At 46.4% G+C, this 18,636-nt stretch overlaps 1 long non-coding RNA gene across 1 annotated transcript in view; it reads right to left on the bottom strand.

The window, feature by feature from the left end:
• Positions 1 to 18,636, bottom strand: part of LOC145536975 (uncharacterized) — a 411,144-nt gene that overhangs the window by 183,671 nt on the left and 208,837 nt on the right. Inside the window, exons 92-99 of the long non-coding RNA XR_014076109.1 lie at positions 16,844 to 17,154; positions 14,536 to 14,846; positions 12,228 to 12,538; positions 9,920 to 10,230; positions 7,611 to 7,921; positions 5,302 to 5,612; positions 2,993 to 3,303; positions 684 to 994 (exon numbers count right to left, since the gene is read on the bottom strand). This is a non-coding gene — a long non-coding RNA (uncharacterized LOC145536975). The remainder of the gene's footprint in view (positions 1 to 683; positions 995 to 2,992; positions 3,304 to 5,301; positions 5,613 to 7,610; positions 7,922 to 9,919; positions 10,231 to 12,227; positions 12,539 to 14,535; positions 14,847 to 16,843; positions 17,155 to 18,636) is intronic.

Below are 18,636 nucleotides of genomic sequence, written 5' to 3'. Positions count from 1 at the left end.
AGCAAGCGTCTTTTAATTCCATGGCTGCAGTCACCATCTGCAGTGATTTTGGAGTCCCCCAAAATAAAGTAAAGTACACCAGTTTGCTTTCCATCTTAAAGCACAGGAAGGAAATAATGCTATCCTCCCTGGCAGGCTGCAGTCCATAGCGTCGCACAGAGTCTGACATGACTCAAGAGACTTAGCACACACCAACCCCAAAGCCAGGTCTTTGCTCCGCTCCCCTGCAAGAACTGAGATAACATCAGCGTCAGGTCAGGACAAAGGTATTGACCCTGGGCTCTAGAGTGAACCTGCAAAGACACAGAAGTTCGCAGCTGGTGGGTGGGTTCAGACAATGTAGGCCTTCCACTACATTTGTGATTTTCATCCACTTGAGCATCTGCAGGCTCCTAGAAAATATTCTGACTCAAACCAGCAAGTCAGTGTATTCCCATTCCTTCCATACAGATCCTTCTTGCTCCAAGCCATGGTACTTTATTTAGACTTTTGGTCACCCTCAACTTCGTCAATGGCATCACCTATTTAAGGTACTTGGCATTAGGCCAGTCCATTGCACTCTGTCACTCCTGTCACAATGGGCCCAGGCCCTACAAACGGCAGATTCACAAGACAAGTGCCCCCATTTTCAGTGCTTGGCTCTAAGGCCCACCACAATGTTAGGAAACTGAGGCCCCGCTTACCTCCTTCCTGTGACTGGACTTCCTGGCAGCAGCTGGAGGGCTCCTTGGTCCTGGGCCCTCACTGATCAGATACTAAGCCTAGAACCTGACTGTCCACCGATCCTGCCAGATCACACAGAAAAGGTTGAGGGCCAGGCTTGAGTTCAGGTTCTGTTGTTCCTAAGTTGATCTGACCGGCCTCCACTGCTAGGCTTCGCAAGGAAGATCAGCTCACAGCTTTGGCCTGATCAAACTGTTTCCGCACGATGGCAGTGCTGTCCCAGAAGAGAGACATCTTGCTTCAACCATTCTTCTGCCTCTGCCCTTTGAACCTGAAAAAAACACCATAAACAGACAGACACCAGGAAATATGGCTGACTTGTATTTGACTCAATTCAGAGAAACCTGGTTATATTTCTACATTTTCTTTTTGGTTTCCATTGGACAAAGCTACCCAACTTTATCACTCATCTTCTGTTTTCCAGATTTCAATTTTTACTTGATCCCTTCTTTTTTTTTTTTTATCTCCAGCATTTTTTCAAACTATCAAACTGTTTGGAGGCATCAAGTGGCAAACCTCTGGCATCCATGCGTAAGACACAAAAGAAATTGACTATACCTAAGGACTTGCCAAATCTAGGCAACAGGCCACATGTTTATTATCTTGTCTCACTCAGATGGTAAAGCATCCGCCTGCAATGCAAGAGACCCAGGTTTGATCCACGGGTCAGGAAGATTCCCTGGAAAAGGTCCTGGCTATGCACTCCAGTATTCTGGCCTGGAGAATTCAATGGACAAGAGGAGCCTGGTGGGTCTAAAGAGTCCGTGGAGTCCAAAGAGTCAGGCACAACTGAGGGAATAACACACACACTTCCCAAATTTGCTGGAGTCTTCATATTCTAGGCTTTGTGTGTTGAGTTGAAGAAGCCATTTGGTGAAGCTCTAGGATGACCCAGATACTTCTCATGACTGAATGCAGACAATGCCCTACTTGTAATCATACACTCTTACATGGCTATCAATTCCAATCAGATGGCACACGTGACTTTGTCTCATACTATCATCATATATAATTGGAAAAAAACAAGTATTTTCCATCTCATAAATGGCCTTAGCTAGAGTTCAGTTCAGTAGCTCAGTCGTGTCCAACTCTTTGCAACCCCACGGACTGCAGCACTCCAGGCTTTCCTTTCCATCACCAACTCCCAGAGCTTGCTCCAACTCATGTCCATGGAGTCAGTGATGCCATCCACCCATCTCATCCTCTGTCATCCCCTTCTCTTCCCACTTTCAGTCTTTCCCGCTATCAAGGTCTTGTCAAGTGAGTCAGTTCTTCGTATCAGACGACCAAAATATAGGAGTTTCAGCTTCAGCATCAGTCCCTCCAATGTATATTCGGGGTAGATTTCCTTTAGGATGGACTGGTTGGATCTCTGTGCAGTCCAAGGGACTCTCAAGAGTCTCCTGCCACACCACAGCTCAAAAGCATCAATGCTTTGATGCTCACCTGTCCTTATATTCCAACTCTCACATCCATGCATGCCTGCCAGAAAAACCATTGCTTTGACCAGACGGACCTTTGTTGGCAAAGAAATGTCTCTGTTTTTTAATATGCTGTCTAGGTTGCTCATAGATTTACTTGCAAGGAGCAAGCGTCTTTTAATTCCATGGCTGCAGTCACCATCTGCAGTGATTTTGGAGTCCCCCAAAATAAAGTAAAGTACAGCAGTTTGCTTTCCATCTTAAAGCACAGGAAGGAAATAATGCTATCCTCCCTGGCAGGCTGCAGTCCATAGCGTCGCACAGAGTCTGACATGACTCAAGAGACTTAGCACACACCAACCCCAAAGCCAGGTCTTTGCCCCGCTCCCCTACAAGAACTGAGATAACATCAGCGTCAGGTCAGGACAAAGGTATTGACCCTGGGCTGTAGAGTGAACCTGCAAAGACACAGAAGTTCGCAGCTGGTGGGTGGGTTCAGACAATGTAGGCCTTCCACTACATTTGTGATTTTCATCCACTTGAGCATCTGCAGGCTCCTAGAAAATATTCTGACTCAAACCAGCAAGTCAGTGTATTCCCATTCCTTCCATACAGGTCCTTCTTGCTCCAAGCCATGGTACTTTATTTAGACTTTTGGTCACCCTCAACTTCGTCAATGGCATCACCTATTTAAGGTACTTGGCATTAGGCCAGTCCATTGCACTCTGTCACTCCTGTCACAATGGGCCCAGGCCCTACAAAGGGCAGATTCACAAGACAAGTGCCCCCATTTTCAGTGCTTGGCTCTAAGGCCCACCACAATGTTAGGAAACTGAGGCCCCGCTTACCTCCTTCCTGTGACTGGACTTCCTGGCAGCAGCTGGAGGGCTCCTTGGTCCTGGGCCCTCACTGATCAGATACTAAGCCTAGAACCTGACTGTCCACCGATCCTGCCAGATCACACAGAAAAGGTTGAGGGCCAGGCTTGAGTTCAGGTTCTGTTGTTCCTAAGTTGATCTGACCGGCCTCCACTGCTAGGCCTCGCAAGGAAGAGCAGCTCACAGCTTTGGCCTGATCAAACTGTTTCCGCACGATGGCAGTGCTGTCCCAGAAGAGAGACATCTTGTTTCAACCATTCTTCTGCCTCTGCCCTTTGAACCTGAAAAAGACACCATAAACAGACAGACACCAGGAAATATGGCTGACTTGTATTTGACTCAATTCAGAGAAACCTGGTTATATTTCTACATTTTCTTTTTGGTTTCCATTGGACAAAGCTACCCAACTTTATCACTCATCTTCTGTTTTCCAGATTTCAATTTTTACTTGATCCCTTCTTTTTTTTTTTTTATCTCCAGCATTTTTTCAAACTATCAAACTGTTTGGAGGCATCAAGTGGCAAACCTCTGGCATCCATGCGTAAGACACAAAAGAAATTGACTATACCTAAGGACTTGCCAAATCTAGGCAACAGGCCACATGTTTATTATCTTGTCTCACTCAGATGGTAAAGCATCCGCCTGCAATGCAGGAGACCCAGGTTTGATCCACGATTCAGGAAGATTCCCTGGAAAAGGTCCTGGCTATGCACTCCAGTATTCTGGCCTGGAGAATTCAATGGACAAGAGGAGCCTGGTGGGTCTAAAGAGTCCGTGGGGTCCAAAGAGTCAGGCACAACTGAGGGAATAACACACACACTTCCCAAATTTGCTGGAGTCTTCATATTCTAGGCTTTGTGTGTTGAGTTGAAGAAGCCATTTGGTGAAGCTCTAGGATGACCCAGATACTTCTCATGACTGAATGCAGACAATGCCCTACTTGTAATCATACACTCTTACATGGCTATCAATTCCAATCAGATGGCACACGTGACTTTGTCTCATACTATCATCATATATAATTGGAAAAAAACAAGTATTTTCCATCTCATAAATGGCCTTAGCTAGAGTTCAGTTCAGTAGCTCAGTCGTGTCCAACTCTTTGCAACCCCACGGACTGCAGCACGCCAGGCTTTCCTTTCCATCACCAACTCCCAGAGCTTGCTCCAACTCATGTCCATGGAGTCAGTGATGCCATCCACCCATCTCATCCTCTGTCATCCCCTTCTCTTCCCACTTTCAGTCTTTCCCGCTATCAAGGTCTTGTCAAGTGAGTCAGTTCTTCGTATCAGACGACCAAAATATAGGAGTTTCAGCTTCAGCATCAGTCCCTCCAATGTATATTCGGGGTAGATTTCCTTTAGGATGGACTGGTTGGATCTCTGTGCAGTCCAAGGGACTCTCAAGAGTCTCCTGCCACACCACAGCTCAAAAGCATCAATGCTTTGATGCTCACCTGTCCTTATATTCCAACTCTCACATCCATGCATGCCTGCCAGAAAAACCATTGCTTTGACCAGACGGACCTTTGTTGGCAAAGAAATGTCTCTGTTTTTTAATATGCTGTCTAGGTGGGTCATAGCTTTACTTCCAAGGAGCAAGCGTCTTTTAATTCCATGGCTGCAGTCACCATCTGCAGTGATTTTGGAGTCCCCCAAAATAAAGTAAAGTACAGCAGTTTGCTTTCCATCTTAAAGCACAGGAAGGAAATAATGCTATCCTCCCTGGCAGGCTGCAGTCCATAGCGTCGCACAGAGTCTGACATGACTCAAGAGACTTAGCACACACCAACCCCAAAGCCAGGTCTTTGCTCCGCTCCCCTGCAAGAACTGAGATAACATCAGCGTCAGGTCAGGACAAAGGTATTGACCCTGGGCTTTAGAGTGAACCTGCAAAGACACAGAAGTTCGCAGCTGGTGGGTGGGTTCAGACAATGTAGGCCTTCCACTACATTTGTGATTTTCATCCACTTGAGCATCTGCAGGCTCCTAGAAAATATTCTGACTCAAACCAGCAAGTCAGTGTATTCCCACTCCTTCCATACAGGTCCTTCTTGCTCCAAGCCATGGTACTTTATTTAGACTTTTGGTCACCCTCAACTTCGTCAATGGCATCACCTATTTAAGGTACTTGGCATTAGGCCAGTCCATTGCACTCTGTCACTCCTGTCACAATGGGCCCAGGCCCTACAAAGGGCAGATTCACAAGACAAGTGCCCCCATTTTCAGTGCTTGGCTCTAAGGCCCACCACAATGTTAGGAAACTGAGGCCCCGCTTACCTCCTTCCTGTGACTGGACTTCCTGGCAGCAGCTGGAGGGGTCCTTGGTCCTGGGCCCTCACTGATCAGATACTAAGCCTAGAACCTGACTGTCCACCGATCCTGCCAGATCACACAGAAAAGGTTGAGGGCCAGGCTTGAGTTCAGGTTCTGTTGTTCCTAAGTTGATCTGACCGGCCTCCACTGCTAGGCCTCGCAAGGAAGAGCAGCTCACAGCTTTGGCCTGATCAAACTGTTTCCGCACGATGGCAGTGCTGTCCCAGAAGAGAGACATGTTGTTTCAACCATTCTTCTGCCTCTGCCCTTTGAACCTGAAAAAGACACCATAAACAGACAGACACCAGGAAATATGGCTGACTTGTATTTGACTCAATTCAGAGAAACCTGGTTATATTTCTACATTTTCTTTTTGGTTTCCATTGGACAAAGCTACCCAACTTTGTCACTCATCTTCTGTTTTCCAGATTTCAATTTTTACTTGATCCCTTCTTTTTTTTTTTTTATCTCCAGCATTTTTTCAAACTATCAAACTGTTTGGAGGCATCAAGTGGCAAACCTCTGGCATCCATGCGTAAGACACAAAAGAAATTGACTGTACCTAAGGACTTGCCAAATCTAGGCAACAGGCCACATGTTTATTATCTTGTCTCACTCAGATGGTAAAGCATCCGCCTGCAATGCAAGAGACCCAGGTTTGATCCACGGGTCAGGAAGATTCCCTGGAAAAGGTCCTGGCTATGCACTCCAGTATTCTGGCCTGGAGAATTCAATGGACAAGAGGAGCCTGGTGGGTCTAAAGAGTCCGTGGGGTCCAAAGAGTCAGGCACAACTGAGGGAATAACACACACACTTCCCAAATTTGCTGGAGTCTTCATATTCTAGGCTTTGTGTGTAGAGTTGAAGAAGCCATTTGGTGAAGCTCTAGGATGATCCAGATACTTCCCATGACTGAATGCAGACAATGCCCTACTTGTAATCATACACTCTTACATGGCTATCAATTCCAATCAGATGGCACACGTGACTTTGTCTCATACTATCATCATATATAATTGGAAAAAAACAAGTATTTTCCATCTCATAAATGGCCTTAGCTAGAGTTCAGTTCAGTAGCTCAGTCGTGTCCAACTCTTTGCAACCCCACGGACTGCAGCACGCCAGGCTTTCCTTTCCATCACCAACTCCCAGAGATTGCTCCAACTCATGTCCATGGAGTCAGTGATGCCATCCACCCATCTCATCCTCTGTCATCCCCTTCTCTTCCCACTTTCAGTCTTTCCCGCTATCAAGGTCTTGTCAAGTGAGTCAGTTCTTCGTATCAGACGACCAAAATATAGGAGTTTCAGCTTCAGCATCAGTCCCTCCAATGTATATTCGGGGTAGATTTCCTTTAGGATGGACTGGTTGGATCTCTGTGCAGTCCAAGGGACTCTCAAGAGTCTCCTGCCACACCACAGCTCAAAAGCATCAATGCTTTGATGCTCACCTGTCCTTATATTGCAACTCTCACATCCATGCATGCCTGCCAGAAAAACCATTGCTTTGACCAGATGGACCTTTGTTGGCAAAGAAATGTCTCTGTTTTTTAATATGCTGTCTAGGTTGCTCATAGCTTTACTTCCAAGGAGCAAGCGTCTTTTAATTCCATGGCTGCAGTCACCATCTGCAGTGATTTTGGAGTCCCCCAAAATAAAGTAAAGTACAGCAGTTTGCTTTCCATCTTAAAGCACAGGAAAGAAATAATGCTATCCTCCCTGGCAGGCTGCAGTCCATAGCGTCGCACAGAGTCTGACATGACTCAAGCGACTTAGCACACACCAACCCCAAAGCCAGGTCTTTGCCCCGCTCCCCTGCAAGAACTGAGATAACATCAGCGTCAGGTCAGGACAAAGGTATTGACCCTGGGCGTTAGAGTGAACCTGCAAAGACACAGAAGTTCGCAGCTGGTGGGTGGGTTCAGACAATGTAGGCCTTCCACTACATTTGTGATTTTCATCCACTTGAGCATCTGCAGGCTCCTAGAAAATATTCTGACTCAAACCAGCAAGTCAGTGTATTCCCATTCCTTCCATACAGGTCCTTCTTGCTCCAAGCCATGGTACTTTATTTAGACTTTTGGTCACCCTCAACTTCGTCAATGGCATCACCTATTTAAGGTACTTGGCATTAGGCCAGTCCATTGCACTCTGTCACTCCTGTCACAATGGGCCCAGGCCCTACAAAGGGCAGATTCACAAGACAAGTGCCCCCATTTTCAGTGCTTGGCTCTAAGGCCCACCACAATGTTAGGAAACTGAGGCCCCGCTTACCTCCTTCCTGTGACTGGACTTCCTGGCAGCAGCTGGATGGCTCCGTGGTCCTGGGCCCTCACTGATCAGACACTAAGCCTAGAACCTGACTGTCCACCGATCCTGCCAGATCACACAGAAAAGGTTGAGGGCCAGGCTTGATTTCAGGTTCTGTTGTTCCTAAGTTGATCTGACCGGCCTCCACTGCTAGGCCTCGCAAGGAAGAGCAGCTCACAGCTTTGGCCTGATCAAACTGTTTCCGCACGATGGCAGTGCTGTCCCAGAAGAGAGACATCTTGTTTCAACCATTCTTCTGCCTCTGCCCTTTGAACCTGAAAAAGACACCATAAACAGACAGACACCAGGAAATATGGCTGACTTGTATTTGACTCAATTCAGAGAAACCTGGTTATATTTCTACATTTTCTTTTTGGTTTCCATTGGACAAAGCTACCCAACTTTGTCACTCATCTTCTGTTTTCCAGATTTCAATTTTTACTTGATCCCTTCTTTTTTTTTTTTTATCTCCAGCATTTTTTCAAACTATCAAACTGTTTGGAGGCATCAAGTGGCAAACCTCTGGCATCCATGCGTAAGACACAAAAGAAATTGACTATACCTAAGGACTTGCCAAATCTAGGCAACAGGCCACATGTTTATTATCTTGTCTCACTCAGATGGTAAAGCATCCGCCTGCAATGCAAGAGACCCAGGTTTGATCCACGGGTCAGGAAGATTCCCTGGAAAAGGTCCTGGCTATGCACTCCAGTATTCTGGCCTGGAGAATTCAATGGACAAGAGGAGCCTGGTGGGTCTAAAGAGTCCGTGGGGTCCAAAGAGTCAGGCACAACTGAGGGAATAACACACACACTTCCCAAATTTGCTGGAGTCTTCATATTCTAGGCTTTGTGTGTTGAGTTGAAGAAGCCATTTGGTGAAGCTCTAGGATGACCCAGATACTTCTCATGACTGAATGCAGACAATGCCCTACTTGTAATCATACACTCTTACATGGCTATCAATTCCAATCAGATGGCACACGTGACTTTGTCTCATACTATCATCATATATAATTGGAAAAAAACAAGTATTTTCCATCTCATAAATGGCCTTAGCTAGAGTTCAGTTCAGTAGCTCAGTCGTGTCCAACTCTTTGCAACCCCACGGACTGCAGCACGCCAGGCTTTCCTTTCCATCACCAACTCCCAGAGCTTGCTCCAACTCATGTCCATGGAGTCAGTGATGCCATCCACCCATCTCATCCTCTGTCATCCCCTTCTCTTCCCACTTTCAGTCTTTCCCGCTATCAAGGTCTTGTCAAGTGAGTCAGTTCTTCGTATCAGACGACCAAAATATAGGAGTTTCAGCTTCAGCATCAGTCCCTCCAATGTATATTCGGGGTAGATTTCCTTTAGGATGGACTGGTTGGATCTCTGTGCAGTCCAAGGGACTCTCAAGAGTCTCCTGCCACACCACAGCTCAAAAGCATCAATGCTTTGATGCTCATCTGTCCTTATATTCCAACTGTCACATCCATGCATGCCTGCCAGAAAAACCATTGCTTTGACCAGACGGACCTTTGTTGGCAAAGAAATGTCTCTGTTTTTTAATATGCTGTCTAGGTTGCTCATAGCTTTACTTCCAAGGAGCAAGCGTCTTTTAATTTCATGGCTGCAGTCACCATCTGCAGTGATTTTGGAGTCCCCCAAAATAAAGTAAAGTACAGCAGTTTGCTTTCCATCTTAAAGCACAGGAAGGAAATAATGCTATCCTCCCTGGCAGGCTGCAGTCCATAGCGTCGCACAGAGTCTGACATGACTCAAGAGACTTAGCACACACCAACCCCAAAGCCAGGTCTTTGCCCCGCTCCCCTGCAAGAACTGAGATAACATCAGCGTCAGGTCAGGACAAAGGTATTGACCCTGGGCGTTAGAGTGAACCTGCAAAGACACAGAAGTTCGCAGCTGGTGGGTGGGTTCAGACAATGTAGGCCTTCCACTACATTTGTGATTTTCATCCACTTGAGCATCTGCAGGCTCCTAGAAAATATTCTGACTCAAACCAGCAAGTCAGTGTTTTCCCATTCCTTCCATACAGGTCCTTCTTGCTCCAAGCCATGGTACTTTATTTAGACTTTTGGTCACCCTCAACTTCGTCAATGGCATCACCTATTTAAGGTACTTGGCATTAGGCCAGTCCATTGCACTCTGTCACTCCTGTCACAATGGGCCCAGGCCCTACAAAGGGCAGATTCACAAGACAAGTGCCCCCATTTTCAGTGCTTGGCTCTAAGGCCCACCACAATGTTAGGAAACTGAGGCCCCGCTTACCTCCTTCCTGTGACTGGACTTCCTGGCAGCAGCTGGAGGGCTCCGTGGTCCTGGGCCCTCACTGATCAGACACTAAGCCTAGAACCTGACTGTCCACCGATCCTGCCAGATCACACAGAAAAGGTTGAGGGCCAGGCTTGAGTTCAGGTTCTGTTGTTCCTAAGTTGATCTGACCGGCCTCCACTGCTAGGCCTCGCAAGGAAGAGCAGCTCACAGCTTTGGACTGATCAAACTGTTTCCGCACGATGGCAGTGCTGTCCCAGAAGAGAGACATCTTGTTTCAACCATTCTTCTGCCTCTGCCCTTTGAACCTGAAAAAGACACCATAAACAGACAGACACCAGGAAATATGGCTGACTTGTATTTGACTCAATTCAGAGAAACCTGGTTATATTTCTACATTTTCTTTTTGGTTTCCATTGGACAAAGCTACCCAACTTTATCACTCATCTTCTGTTTTCCAGATTTCAATTTTTACTTGATCCCTTCTTTTTTTTTTTTATCTCCAGCATTTTTTCAAACTATCAAACTGTTTGGAGGCATCAAGTGGCAAACCTCTGGCATCCATGCGTAAGACACAAAAGAAATTGACTATACCTAAGGACTTGCCAAACCTAGGCAACAGGCCACATGTTTATTATCTTGTCTCACTCAGATGGTAAAGCATCCGCCTGCAATGCAAGAGACCCAGGTTTGATCCACGGGTCAGGAAGATTCCCTGGAAAAGGTCCTGGCTATGCACTCCAGTATTCTGGCCTGGAGAATTCAATGGACAAGAGGAGCCTGGTGGGTCTAAAGAGTCCGTGGGGTCCAAAGAGTCAGGCACAACTGAGGGAATAACACACACACTTCCCAAATTTGCTGGAGTCTTCATATTCTAGGCTTTGTGTGTTGAGTTGAAGAAGCCATTTGGTGAAGCTCTAGGATGACCCAGATACTTCTCATGACTGAATGCAGACAATGCCCTACTTGTAATCATACACTCTTACATGGCTATCAATTCCAATCAGATGGCACACGTGACTTTGTCTCATACTATCATCATATATAATTGGAAAAAAACAAGTATTTTCCATCTCATAAATGGCCTTAGCTAGAGTTCAGTTCAGTAGCTCAGTCGTGTCCAACTCTTTGCAACCCCACGGACTGCAGCACGCCAGGCTTTCCTTTCCATCACCAACTCCCAGAGCTTGCTCCAACTCATGTCCATGGAGTCAGTGATGCCATCCACCCATCTCATCCTCTGTCATCCCCTTCTCTTCCCACTTTCAGTCTTTCCCGCTATCAAGGTCTTGTCAAGTGAGTCAGTTCTTCGTATCAGACGACCAAAATATAGGAGTTTCAGCTTCAGCATCAGTCCCTCCAATGTATATTCGGGGTAGATTTCCTTTAGGATGGACTGGTTGGATCTCTGTGCAGTCCAAGGGACTCTCAAGAGTCTCCTGCCACACCACAGCTCAAAAGCATCAATGCTTTGATGCTCACCTGTCCTTATCTTCCAACTGTCACATCCATGCATGCCTGCCAGAAAAACCATTGCTTTGACCAGACGGACCTTTGTTGGCAAAGAAATGTCTCTGTTTTTTAATATGCTGTCTAGGTGGGTCATAGCTTTACTTCCAAGGAGCAAGCGTCTTTTAATTCCATGGCTGCAGTCACCATCTGCAGTGATTTTGGAGTCCCCCAAAATAAAGTAAAGTACAGCAGTTTGCTTTCCATCTTAAAGCACAGGAAGGAAATAATGCTATCCTCCCTGGCAGGCTGCAGTCCATAGCGTCGCACAGAGTCTGACATGACTCAAGAGACTTAGCACACACCAACCCCAAAGCCAGGTCTTTGCTCAGCTCCCCTGCAAGAACTGAGATAACATCAGCGTCAGGTCAGGACAAAGGTATTGACCCTGGGCGTTAGAGTGAACCTGCAAAGACACAGAAGTTCGCAGCTGGTGGGTGGGTTCAGACAATGTAGGCCTTCCACTACATTTGTGATTTTCATCCACTTGAGCATCTGCAGGCTCCTAGAAAATATTCTGACTCAAACCAGCAAGTCAGTGTTTTCCCATTCCTTCCATACAGGTCCTTCTTGCTCCAAGCCATGGTACTTTATTTAGACTTTTGGTCACCCTCAACTTCGTCAATGGCATCACCTATTTAAGGTACTTGGCATTAGGCCAGTCCATTGCACTCTGTCACTCCTGTCACAATGGGCCCAGGCCCTACAAAGGGCAGATTCACAAGACAAGTGCCCCCATTTTCAGTGCTTGGCTCTAAGGCCCACCACAATGTTAGGAAACTGAGGCCCCGCTTACCTCCTTCCTGTGACTGGACTTCCTGGCAGCAGCTGGAGGGCTCCTTGGTCCTGGGCCCTCACTGATCAGACACTAAGCCTAGAACCTGACTGTCCACCGATCCTGCCAGATCACACAGAAAAGGTTGAGGGCCAGGCTTGAGTTCAGGTTCTGTTGTTCCTAAGTTGATCTGACCGGCCTCCACTGCTAGGCCTCGCAAGGAAGAGCAGCTCACAGCTTTGGCCTGATCAAACTGTTTCCGCACGATGGCAGTGCTGTCCCAGAAGAGAGACATCTTGTTTCAACCATTCTTCTGCCTCTGCCCTTTGAACCTGAAAAAGACACCATAAACAGACAGACACCAGGAAATATGGCTGACTTGTATTTGACTCAATTCAGAGAAACCTGGTTATATTTCTACATTTTCTTTTTGGTTTCCATTGGACAAAGCTACCCAAATTTATCACTCATCTTCTGTTTTCCAGATTTCAATTTTTACTTGATCACGTCTTTTATTTTTTTATCTCCAGCATTTTTTCAAACTATCAAACTGTTTGGAGGCATCAAGTGGCAAACCTCTGGCATCCATGCGTATGACACAAAAGAAAATGACTATACCTAAGGACGTGCCAAACCTAGGCAACAAGCCACATGTTTATTATCTTGTCTCACTCAGATGGTAAAGCATCCGCCTGCAATGCAGGAGACCCAGGTTTGATCCTCGGGTCAGGAAGATTCCCTGGAAAAGGTCCTGGCTATGCACTCCAGTATTCTGGCCTGGAGAATTCAATGGACAAGAGGAGCCTGGTGGGTCTAAAGAGTCCGTGGGGTCCAAAGAGTCAGGCACAACTGAGGGAATAACACACACACTTCCCAAATTTGCTGGAGTCTTCATATTCTAGGCTTTGTGTGTAGAGTTGAAGAAGCCATTTGGTGAAGCTCTAGGATGATCCAGATACTTCCCATGACTGAATGCAGACAATGCCCTACTTGTAATCATACACTCTTACATGGCTATCAATTCCAATCAGATGGCACACGTGACTTTGTCTCATACTATCATCATATATAATTGGAAAAAAACAAGTATTTTCCATCTCATAAATGGCCTTAGCTAGAGTTCAGTTCAGTAGCTCAGTCGTGTCCAACTCTTTGCAACCCCACGGACTGCAGCACGCCAGGCTTTCCTTTCCATCACCAACTCCCAGAGATTGCTCCAACTCATGTCCATGGAGTCAGTGATGCCATCCACCCATCTCATCCTCTGTCATCCCCTTCTCTTCCCACTTTCAGTCTTTCCCGCTATCAAGGTCTTGTCAAGTGAGTCAGTTCTTCGTATCAGACGACCAAAATATAGGAGTTTCAGCTTCAGCATCAGTCCCTCCAATGTATATTCGGGGTAGATTTCCTTTAGGATGGACTGGTTGGATCTCTGTGCAGTCCAAGGGACTCTCAAGAGTCTCCTGCCACACCACAGCTCAAAAGCATCAATGCTTTGATGCTCACCTGTCCTTATATTGCAACTCTCACATCCATGCATGCCTGCCAGAAAAACCATTGCTTTGACCAGATGGACCTTTGTTGGCAAAGAAATGTCTCTGTTTTTTAATATGCTGTCTAGGTTGCTCATAGCTTTACTTCCAAGGAGCAAGCGTCTTTTAATTCCATGGCTGCAGTCACCATCTGCAGTGATTTTGGAGTCCCCCAAAATAAAGTAAAGTACAGCAGTTTGCTTTCCATCTTAAAGCACAGGAAAGAAATAATGCTATCCTCCCTGGCAGGCTGCAGTCCATAGCGTCGCACAGAGTCTGACATGACTCAAGAGACTTAGCACACACCAACCCCAAAGCCAGGTCTTTACCCCGCTCCCCTGCAAGAACTGAGATAACATCAGCGTCAGGTCAGGACAAAGGTATTGACCCTGGGCGTTAGAGTGAACCTGCAAAGACACAGAAGTTCGCAGCTGGTGGGTGGGTTCAGACAATGTAGGCCTTCCACTACATTTGTGATTTTCATCCACTTGAGCATCTGCAGGCTCCTAGAAAATATTCTGACTCAAACCAGCAAGTCAGTGTATTCCCATTCCTTCCATACAGGTCCTTCTTGCTCCAAGCCATGGTACTTTATTTAGACTTTTGGTCACCCTCAACTTCGTCAATGGCATCACCTATTTAAGGTACTTGGCATTAGGCCAGTCCATTGCACTCTGTCACTCCTGTCACAATGGGCCCAGGCCCTACAAAGGGCAGATTCACAAGACAAGTGCCCCCATTTTCAGTGCTTGGCTCTAAGGCCCACCACAATGTTAGGAAACTGAGGCCCCGCTTACCTCCTTCCTGTGACTGGACTTCCTGGCAGCAGCTGGAGGGCTCCTTGGTCCTGGGCCCTCACTGATCAGATACTAAGCCTAGAACCTGACTGTCCACCGATCCTGCCAGATCACACAGAAAAGGTTGAGGGCCAGGCTTGAGTTCAGGTTCTGTTGTTCCTAAGTTGATCTGACCGGCCTCCACTGCTAGGCCTCGCAAGGAAGAGCAGCTCACAGCTTTGGCCTGATCAAACTGTTTCCGCACGATGGCAGTGCTGTCCCAGAAGAGAGACATCTTGCTTCAACCATTCTTCTGCCTTTGCCCTTTGAACCTGAAAAAAACACCATAAACAGACAGACACCAGGAAATATGGCTGACTTGTATTTGACTCAATTCAGAGAAACCTGGTTATATTTCTACATTTTCTTTTTGGTTTCCATTGGACAAAGCTACCCAACTTTATCACTCATCTTCTGTTTTCCAGATTTCAATTTTTACTTGATCACGTCTTTTATTTTTTTATCTCCAGCATTTTTTCAAACTATCAAACTGTTTGGAGGCATCAAGTGGCAAACCTCTGGCATCCATGCGTATGACACAAAAGAAAATGACTATACCTAAGGACTTGCCAAACCTAGGCAACAAGCCACATGTTTATTATCTTGTCTCACTCAGATGGTAAAGCATCCGCCTGCAATGCAGGAGACCCAGGTTTGATCCTCGGGTCAGGAAGATTCCCTGGAAAAGGTCCTGGCTATGCACTCCAGTATTCTGGCCTGGAGAATTCAATGGACAAGAGGAGCCTGGTGGGTCTAAAGAGTCCGTGGGGTCCAAAGAGTCAGGCACAACTGAGGGAATAACACACACACTTCCCAAATTTGCTGGAGTCTTCATATTCTAGGCTTTGTGTGTTGAGTTGAAGAAGCCATTTGGTGAAGCTCTAGGATGACCCAGATACTTCTCATGACTGAATGCAGACAATGCCCTACTTGTAATCATACACTCTTACATGGCTATCAATTCCAATCAGATGGCACACGTGACTTTGTCTCATACTATCATCATATATAATTGGAAAAAAACAAGTATTTTCCATCTCATAAATGGCCTTAGCTAGAGTTCAGTTCAATAGCTCAGTCGTGTCCAACTCTTTGCAACCCCATGGACTGCAGCACGCCAGGCTTTCCTTTCCATCACCAACTCCCAGAGATTGCTCCAACTCATGTCCATGGAGTCAGTGATGCCATCCACACATCTCATCCTCTGTCATCCCCTTCTCTTCCCACTTTCAGTCTTTCCCGCTATCAAGGTCTTGTCAAGTGAGTCAGTTCTTCGTATCAGACGACCAAAATATAGGAGTTTCAGCTTCAGCATCAGTCCCTCCAATGTATATTCGGGGTAGATTTCCTTTAGGATGGACTGGTTGGATCTCTGTGCAGTCCAAGGGACTCTCAAGAGTCTCCTGCCACACCACAGCTCAAAAGCATCAATGCTTTGATGCTCATCTGTCCTTATATTCCAACTCTCACATCCATGCATGCCTGCCAGAAAAACCATTGCTTTGACCAGACGGACCTTTGTTGGCAAAGAAATGTCTCTGTTTTTTAATATGCTGTCTAGGTTGCTCATAGCTTTACTTCCAAGGAGCAAGCGTCTTTTAATTCCATGGCTGCAGACACCATCTGCAGTGATTTTGGAGTCCCCCAAAATAAAGTAAAGTACAGCAGTTTGCTTTCCATCTTAAAGCACAGCAAGGAAATAATGCTATCCTCCCTGGCAGGCTGCAGTCCATAGCGTCGCACAGAGTCTGACATGACTCAAGAGACTTAGCACACACCAACCCCAAAGCCAGGTCTTTGCCCCGCTCCCCTGCAAGAACTGAGATAACATCAGCATCAGGTCAGGACAAAGGTATTGACCCTGGGCTTTAGAGTGAACCTGGAAAGACACAGCAGTTCGCAGCTGGTGGGTGGGTTCAGACAATGTAGGCCTTCCACTACATTTGTGATTTTCATCCACTTGAGCATCTGCAGGCTCCTAGAAAATATTCTGACTCAAACCAGCAAGTCAGTGTATTCCCATTCCTTCCATACAGGTCCTTCTTGCTCCAAGCCATGGTACTTTATTTAGACTTTTGGTCACCCTCAACTTCGTCAATGGCATCACCTATTTAAGGTACTTGGCATTAGGCCAGTCCATTGCACTCTGTCACTCCTGTCACAATGGGCCCAGGCCCTACAAAGGGCAGATTCACAAGACAAGTGCCCCCATTTTCAGTGCTTGGCTCTAAGGCCCACCACAATGTTAGGAAACTGAGGCCCCGCTTACCTCCTTCCTGTGACTGGACTTCCTGGCAGCAGCTGGAGGGCTCCTTGGTCCTGGGCCCTCACTGATCAGACACTAAGCCTAGAACCTGACTGTCCACCGATCCTGCCAGATCACACAGAAAAGGTTGAGGGCCAGGCTTGAGTTCAGGTTCTGTTGTTCCTAAGTTGATCTGACCGGCCTCCACTGCTAGGCCTCGCAAGGAAGAGCAGCTCACAGCTTTGGCCTGATCAAACTGTTTCCGCACGATGGCAGTGCTGTCCCAGAAGAGAGACATCTTGTTTCAACCATTCTTCTGCCTCTGCCCTTTGAACCTGAAAAAGACACCATAAACAGACAGACACCAGGAAATATGGCTGACTTGTATTTGACTCAATTCAGAGAAACCTGGTTATATTTCTACATTTTCTTTTTGGTTTCCATTGGACAAAGGTACCCAACTTTATCACTCATCTTCTGTTTTCCAGATTTCAATTTTTACTTGATCCCTTCTTTTTTTTTTTTTATCTCCAGCATTTTTTCAAACTATCCAACTGTTTGGAGGCATCAAGTGGCAAACCTCTGGCATCCATGCGTAAGACACAAAAGAAATTGACTATACCTAAGGACTTGCCAAATCTAGGCAACAGGCCACATGTTTATTATCTTGTCTCACTCAGATGGTAAAGCATCCGCCTGCAATGCAGGAGACCCAGGTTTGATCCACGGGTCAGGAAGATTCCCTGGAAAAGGTCCTGGCTATGCACTCCAGTATTCTGGCCTGGAGAATTCAATGGACAAGAGGAGCCTGGTGGGTCTAAAGAGTCCGTGGGGTCCAAAGAGTCAGGCACAACTGAGGGAATAACACACACACTTCCCAAATTTGCTGGAGTCTTCATATTCTAGGCTTTGTGTGTTGAGTTGAAGAAGCCATTTGGTGAAGCTCTAGGATGACCCAGATACTTCTCATGACTGAATGCAGACAATGCCTTACTTGTAATCATACACTCTTACATGGCTATCAATTCCAATCAGATGGCACACGTGACTTTGTCTCATACTATCATCATATATAATTGGAAAAAAACAAGTATTTTCCATCTCATAAATGGCCTTAGCTAGAGTTCAGTTCAGTAGCTCAGTCGTGTCCAACTCTTTGCAACCCCACGGACTGCAGCACGCCAGGCTTTCCTTTCCATCACCAACTCCCAGAGCTTCCTCCAACTCATGTCCATGGAGTCAGTGATGCCATCCACCCATCTCATCCTCTGTCATCCCCTTCTCTTCCCACTTTCAGTCTTTCCCGCTATCAAGGTCTTGTCAAGTGAGTCAGTTCTTCGTATCAGACGACCAAAATATAGGAGTTTCAGCTTCAGCATCAGTCCCTCCAATGTATATTCGGGGTAGATTTCCTTTAGGATGGACTGGTTGGATCTCTGTGCAGTCCAAGGGACTCTCAAGAGTCTCCTGCCACACCACAGCTCAAAAGCATCAATGCTTTGATGCTCACCTGTCCTTATATTCCAACTCTCACATCCATGCATGCCTGCCAGAAAAACCATTGCTTTGACCAGACGGACCTTTGTTGGCAAAGAAATGTCTCTGTTTTTTAATATGCTGTCTAGGTGGGTCATAGCTTTACTTCCAAGGAGCAAGCGTCTTTTAATTCCATGGCTGCAGTCACCATCTGCAGTGATTTTGGAGTCCCCCAAAATAAAGTAAAGTACAGCAGTTTGCTTTCCATCTTAAAGCACAGGAAGGAAATAATGCTATCCTCCCTGGCAGGCTGCAGTCCATAGCGTCGCACAGAGTCTGAC

This window comes from Giraffa tippelskirchi, chromosome X, assembly GCF_054371585.1.
Source record: "Giraffa tippelskirchi isolate mGirTip1 chromosome X, T2T-mGirTip1v1.2.pri, whole genome shotgun sequence".
NCBI lineage: Eukaryota > Metazoa > Chordata > Mammalia > Artiodactyla > Giraffidae > Giraffa > Giraffa tippelskirchi.
Note: the sequence above shows the minus strand (reverse complement) of the source record. Positions and strands in the feature narration are given on the sequence as shown.